General features: G+C 42.0%; 1 pseudogene; it reads right to left on the bottom strand.

Annotated features, from left to right (window-relative positions):
• Positions 1–6,003: 6,003 nt before the first annotated feature.
• Positions 6,004–6,410, bottom strand: LOC101565170 (annotated as a pseudogene).
• Positions 6,411–7,770: the final 1,360 nt, after the last annotated feature.

Raw genomic sequence — 7,770 nt, 5'->3', positions numbered from 1 at the left:
AAGAAGTATTTCTTTCCCTATCAAATACAAATGCTTAGATACTATAAGGGTAAAGCAACACATGAGCCCAGGGATGCAGAACTTTTGTATATAAATCTTTATGTTTTGTGAAGAATAATTACAATCTATTCAGAGGTAGATTGTAATTATGTTGATATAAAATGTTCATTTTTATGAATTTATGAACACATAACATCTGTTGACACAATCAAAGCAAAATTAAACATGAGTTTTGATTTTATTTGTTATATAAAATAACTCTCATCAGTGTCAGGGAAGAATGAAGAAAAAGAAATGTCACCCTAATTCTACCACTAGCTTCAGTCGTTGACACTGTCCTTGTTGTACGGGTTCCAGTGAAATTAAAACAGGATCTGGCCAATCACTATTTCCTATTTTTCACTTAGCTATAAATCATTTAAAATATTTCAAAGAGTTATGAATTCCTTCACCTTTTTCTTAAGAGACTCCGACTATATCATTGTATTGATTTATTTAATCAGTTCTCTGGTTTTGAATCTTTAACTTGATTTCAAAAGCAAACCAACAGAACCACTGTCTCTCAGAGAATCTTTGTGGTTGTACTTTGTTTAAACCTGATTATTCCTTGACGACTGGTCCTTAGGGAGACCGTATCGATATACTCAGCGGCGCGTGTGAGACAGAGGTCATGCAACTTCTCGTGGTTTGTGTCTTGACACTGACACCTAGGCGTCCCCAGGGCTGGAGTCCCGACACGGGAGCTGGGGCGGGATCTCCTCTTCTGCGCAGTTTATTCTTTTTGGTTGCAATTGCTGGGAGGAGAATGATTGGATTCGCTCACACGATGGCCCAGAGGCACTGGCGAGAAACTTTGAAGCAAACTATAAACTGCTAAGTTTTCCCCCTGCAGGAAGCAGCCAGTTTTCGAAAGAATGATAGTTAGGAAACCAAGCCCTCAGAGGAGCGCATAAACTTGTGCAGAAGCAGGGGTTAGGAGAGGTGTCTCAGCTGTTGGAGAAGCGAGGTGGAGGGAGGGAGACGACGGAGGGGAGGGCGGTTGCCATGGCAACACCGGGGCGCGCAGGGTGGAGACGGCCTCCAGGGGTTTTGCGTGGGCCTTGGGAAGACCCTCAAGTTTGTGACCTCCCGGATGCTGCCTAGAGATGATGCACCCGGGCACACTGAACCCTTGAGAGGGGGTTCTGCACTTAGCGCAGAAAAGCTCCCTCGGCTGGGGTAGCTCCGTGAGCTCCCTCAACTTGGGCCTTTCAGAGGTCAGGACACAGGTTCCAAGGACACCCCTGAGCACACACCAGCCTGGAAAGGAAGCACCAGGCTGGTAGGCTTTTTGGTAGACCCGCCGCTGTGGGGAGACGCCTCGCTAGCCCGGGTATTCCTTGGCATCGTTCAGTTTGGTCGTTCTCCTTGCTTTGGGCATTTACGCTCCCCCTAATGGGTGATGAGGGAGTGTCCACAGGAAACAGCGGCCTTTTCGCTTGTCTGCATTGTGTTTTGTGTCTGCTACGTGACATGCAGTTTACTCCAGAGCTGGTCTGAGTTTTGGAGAACTGAAAGTAACTACTTCTGTAATTACAGCGATACAACTGCACTGTAAATCTTTTGGGGAGATGAAAGCAAGCAGAAAGAAAGGGCGGCTAAAGACAGTAGTGCTGTGGTTGGAAGTCTGAAAAGAGAACAAGGCAAAAACATCCCTGTTGCTTTCAAACTAGGGGCAAAGTGGACTTATAATTCCCACAGTTACTTACCCAAAGAGCAAAAAAAGATCATGAAGACCTTGCTCTGCCTGATTTCCTCAAAGAGAGAAACACAGGAAGAGGTCAGAAATTAATTTCTGAAGGTCATGAAGGTGCAAAAGCACAGACCTTCTTTTCTAGTGTGGTGACATTAAGTCCAGACAACACCGGAAGGGGCTGATGAGGCCGGAGCTTCCAAATCTCCCGTCTCATGTCCCTTCCTGTTCCTAATTGCTGAAGACCCCGAACAGCTTTTAGTTCTGAGTTACATCTAACCCTATCTATCAGAAATATTTACAACTAAGAACAAAGAATGGAAACATCTAGGAATCCACTTTAAAAGAAATAAAAACATTCTAGTTAACCCAAATCAATTTTATACAAAGGAAAACAAGTTAGTGAGAGACATAGTTCTACCTTGTATCAAAATCACCTTACTAGCTGACTTGTATTGCTACAAATAATTTATTTTAGTGTGTTTTTTTACTTGATGTACATGAAGGAATTAACCTGTCTGTCTCTGTCTGTCTGTCTGTCTCTCCACACACACACACACACACACACACACACACACACACACACACACACACAGTGGATTTGGCATACTATTGGAAAGGACCATGGAAATTCTCAGGGTGTGCTGGTGATATTTTGCTGTATTGGGGAAAAAGCCCTCTTTGTTGCATTTGGCAATTTCTCTGGTTTAAATACTCCTCAGATAGCTGTTAATTCAATTTAAAACAACACTGAGAGTAGATCTTACCCAAGAAATAATGGCAAGGCTGGCGAGATAGCTCAGTAGACTGAGCTCCTCCTTTGGCTTCGATATCGGGTCCCACATGCTGCACTGACCCCACTCCCAGGACACGCTGAGCCAGTAACCAAATCTGGGCATGGTTGTACATGCTTGTAATCCCAGCTTTGGGGAGGCTGAGAACAGGAGGATCACTACAAGTTTGAGCTGCATAGTGAGACCTTGTACCAAATATGGAAAGAAAGAGAAAGAGAAAGAGAGAGAGAGAGAGAGAGAGAGAGAGAGAGAGAGAGAGAGAGAGAGAGAGAAAGGCAATTATCAAGAAGTTAAAGACAAACTCACCCTGCCTAGGCTGCAGTGAAAAAGAACTTTGCTACCCTGTTAGTGGAAATGTTCACTAGTAAAATCACTATAGAAACCAGGATGGAAAATTAAAGATTCTATGTGAATCAGCTTTTCCTGTCTAACCTTCTTCCCTCCCAGATAAAACCATCTTCTCTTCATGGTAGATGCACACCCATGTTTAGAGCAGCACGACACAACTTATGATCACTAAATCTCGAAAGCAGCTCCTGTGTCCATCAAAAGATGAACAGATGATGAAATGTATTGTTTACACACAATGGACTGCTGCTTTGTTGTAAAGAAAGATACACTTGAGTCTTCTGTAGGAAAATAGTTGCTCCTTCATACTATAATGTTAAGTGAAATAAAGCAGACAAGCATACATATCACATGGTTTCTCTTATATGACAAATTCAAGTAATAAATAAAAAACAAAGTAAAATACATTGCTACCTTGGTTCACAAACAATTCAATTGGCAAACAGAAGCTTTCAGCAATTTTTTTTTCTTCCACTGCAAGTGACACATCTGGTGGCAACACAGCCAAGGCCACCTTCCCTGCACCAGCACCAAGCAAGCCATAGTCCTGAAAATCATGGAATGAAATCAGTTCAAGAACTGCAGGGCCACTGTATGGTAGATAACAGGAGGAAGGGAGATAGAGCCTTCTCATAGGGGAAAGGGATTGAGGGATGGAGGGAGTGAGGGAGGGAAAATGACAACGGAATTGAGATGAGCTAAATTCACGTATCAACTCCACCAAGGATGTTAGCATTGTATGCAGCAAAAATGGATTAATATAATTTTTTAAAGTTGGAAAGAGACCTCCAGAAGCAAATTATCATATATTATTCCCACTGTAGTAAATTATTACTTGGTATTCTTACTATAAAATTGTGATAGATTAAATAAACTCCAAAACACAACAAAATGCTGTAAAATATTTTAAAAATGATAGGTTTTAGGTTTCTATTACTTTGGACATAACTTATTTAATTGTAAATTTTTACTTTATTTTATTTTTAATGTATCAGTTATTGAATTAGGTCTTAGTAAGAAATTTAGAACACTAATTTATGAGGATAAATTCCATTTGTTGGAGCAAAAACGGGTCGCAGGTAGCCCTGGAGCTGAGGAACACATTTTACTTTTTGCTAAAATGTGAGTCCACCACCTTCTGATCCACCTTGTGCTGCTCTGAAATCTGATCTCTCTCTTTCTCGGTGTCAAAGATCTCACCTTCCTGGTGTCTGGGCTTCCGCAGCTTCTTCTTGAAGTAAGCATCAGTGAGGTGTTTGGGGATTTTCATTTGCTGATATCAAGTTTTGTGGAGGTGGCAATGACAAATTTCTGGTGTGTTCTTCATAGAGGAACACAATTAAGGCTAAGAGGCCCAGTGACAAGTAGCGAGCCACTGGCCAACTGCTTCAGGAAGACCACTCTCTTGCCTCTGTGATGCCCGGTGAGGATGATCAAGGTGGTGCCTGGAGTGATGCTAGCTCGAAGTTGCCTCACATGCTGACTGAAGGGTTTCTTGCTATGGCTCAAGAGGTTTCGGGGCACATCTTCATTAGGGTAGTATCTAGGCGTTTTTCAAAGCTTGACCACCCTGGTACCTCCATTCTTGTCCTCACTGATTGGTTTTGTGATCATAGCAAGTACTTTCTCCTTTCTCTTCTCAATCTTTGATTTAGCAGCTGTGTACTTTTTCTTGTACAAAGGCTTTCTGGAATACATAGCAGATTGGGAGTATCTACCAATTCCTCTAACCAGAACAGGATTTCACTTGCAGTGAGGCTGCCCCTTCTTGGACATTTTTGCCTTCACCTTACCCTTTTTACCAGTACACTGGCAGAAGACTTCTCAGATTTTTCACCCATCATCTTGCAAGATGGGAAAGAGTTAAAATTTTATAATTTAGTTTTAATAATCATTACATTTAATATGTTCACAAAATTCTTAAAAATTCGACAGTTGGCCTTGTGAGATGAGACAGGTTTCTTCATTATCCCACTCTCTTGGGGTCCTCAGGATGTAATTTGAGGACATTTGCCCCTGAATCCACTAATGCTATGAAAAAACATACATACCATTTACATAGGCATAAAACAATACTTAGCATAAAAGAAGGTACACGTTAGGCACAGTAAGAGTAACAATGATGACTAAAAACTAACATAACAACATATTGCACTAAAAGTTTTGTGGATGTGGTTTCCTCATTCTCTCCTCCTCTCCATCTCTGTCTTTCTCCCCTCAAATATCTTCTTGTACTGTGTTCATTCTTTTTTTTTTTTTTTCCCAATGTATTTGGTTGTTACAGAGTCTCACTACACAGCTTGGACGTACTGTGATCCTCATTTTTTCAGCCTCCTTTGCTATGGAATTACAGGTGTGCACCACTCTGCCCAGACTCTGTGGCTGGCTCAGCCCACCCTAGGGGCTGAGACTGGCACAGCATGTGGTGCAGGGAATCGAACAGCCATCCCTGTGCTTGCCTAAGCTTGCCCGAGCAGGCACTTTTGTCCATTGAGCTATCTCACCGTCCCTGAGCTCATCCTTTTTGTGATGGTGTAAAATAAGAAGAGATTCATGATGACATGAAGTGAGGAGAATGACATTGACACTATGGTACAGCATTGGGCATGTGACGCAGGACTGCAGGAGCAGGACGGTCAATTTTTTTTTTTTTTTTTTTTTTTTTGCGGAACCGGGGATTGAACTCAGGCCCTTGTACTTGCCAGGGAAGCACTTATTCCACTGAGCCATCTCCCCAGCCCCGGGACTGTCAATTTGATAGCTGGAGCAGCTGTTCTGTTACTGCTGACTTGGCAATGTCAACAGTGTGGATATGCTGAGGAAAAGGATGATTCAACCCTGGCAAAAGTAAGGGGCTGACAGCATGAGATTTTCTCTCACAATCATGTGCTATTTATTTATTTATTTATTTATTTATTTGTTTATTTATTGGTACTGAGGATTGAACTCAGGACCCTGTGCTTGCCAGGCAGCTGCTTATTTTACTGAGCTACCTCCCCAGTCCCATCACGTGCAGTTTAAACCTTAAGTTTGTTTTCTATAATTCATTGCTTCATATTTATTTTTTGTTTTTTGTTTTTCTTTTTTTGTGGTTTTACTGAAGCACAAATAAGCATGCACACAGGTTGTCTACTCATTTTCTTCACTGAACAGCCTGGTGTTGGGATTGGTGACTCGGATGGCTAGCTGGGCTGTTCTTTCCACAATTGCCTTGTGGTTCTTAGAGGAGACATTGTGAGCAATCTCTGGACAGTAAGATTTGTTGCACATCAGCAGCACCTCCAGCTCCTTAACATTGTGCACCAGGAACTTCTGCAAGCCACTGGGCAGCATGTGCTTGGTCTTCTTGTTACTTCCATAACCTATGTTGGGCATCAAGATCTGGCCCTTGAACCTCCTCTGCACTCTGTTGTCGATGACTTTGGGTTCCCACCAGTTGTGCTTAATTTTGACATATCAGTCTGACTGGTGCCAAATGAACTTCTTGGTCCTCTTTTTGCTATTTTGGGCTTCACAATGAGTCTGAGGGCTGCCATGGTGCCAAGTGGGAGATGGCTGCCACCTCCACAGGCAGCGCCAAGGAAGAGATCATCACTTCATATTTGGAGACAATGGTCAACTGCAGGTAACTGAAGCCACAAGAAGAAAACAAAATCAGTGTATTAAATTAATCCAGTAAAAACTTTAAAACAAAATTATGATATTATAATATTTCATGGTGATATGATTTATATCTATATGTCCCACAAAATCTCATATAGAGATGGAGACTACCCTGAGGGCAGGATACTGGGTTTATAACATAGAAGGTTGTGTGCTTGTCCCCAGCTCATCCCTCTGTCTCTACTCCGTGGCCACCATTATGTAAGCAGTTTTCTCCCCCATGCCATTCTATCTCTGCCTTGGAGCCAGCCTTCCATGGGATGAATCCCTGGAAACTGTGAGCGAATATAAACTTCCCCTCCTTCATATTGAAGATTTAGGGAATTTTCTCCCAATGCTAGAAAAGTGAATCATGCAGAAAGTTAACACCAGTAATAAAGGCACTGCTGTGACTATCAGAACATGTGGTTCACAAGACATCAGAACTGGGTTGTAGACATTTAGAAAGGTTTGAGGATGTGAGCTCGGGATGCTCTAGAATGTTCTAAGTTAAGCTTGATATGTAATACTGGTTAGAGCTCAAAAGACCCGAATGATGATAAGAATGTAGACAGTAAGTGTCAGGCTCAGGAGGCTTCACTTGGGAATGAGGACTCCATTGACAGCTGGACTATAGGCCAAGCACATTATAGTCCATCCAAAAAAAATATTGCCCACATTTTACCCGTGTACTAAAACTTTGCAGTATGTTAAAATTATTGAGCCTAGGACCACCAATCTTCTGCTTACAGGTAGTGACAGAATAAAACACATAAAAAAAAACAAGTGTTTTAGTTACAGAGAGCACCAGGATGTTCAGAGTCCAATGACAGGCTATAACCACAAGGCACAGTGTCTTTGGATTTTTTTAGATGCACAGATTGGTGACTGAGGGTGGGTGCTTATGGGCTACAGGAAACAGTGAGGGTAAAATACTGATGGGGTCGAGGTTCAAGAATTTGAAAAGGATACATTTTTGGAAAATGTCTCAGGAACAGATCATGTTTAAGCAAACTGATTGTCTCTTAGCTGGATTACTGAGCTAGACAGAATTTTCACAAGTGCAATCTTCAACTGCCATGTTGTCTTGCTTTGAAGGACCAGAACTTCACTGTTTTCTAGCCTTGGCTGTGACCACTGGCTTAGAGATTAATCTGTATCTAGGTCAGCTTGGGGCCTCACCAGAAGCCATGTAGACCTAAGACAGAGTCTCTATTTTTATGCCAGTTCATTAATATTAATTATTGCCTTCTT

The sequence above is a fragment of the Octodon degus genome, unplaced genomic scaffold (assembly GCF_000260255.1).
Source record: "Octodon degus isolate 3935 unplaced genomic scaffold, OctDeg1.0 scaffold00159, whole genome shotgun sequence".
NCBI classification, from domain to species: domain Eukaryota; kingdom Metazoa; phylum Chordata; class Mammalia; order Rodentia; family Octodontidae; genus Octodon; species Octodon degus.
Note: the sequence above shows the minus strand (reverse complement) of the source record. Positions and strands in the feature narration are given on the sequence as shown.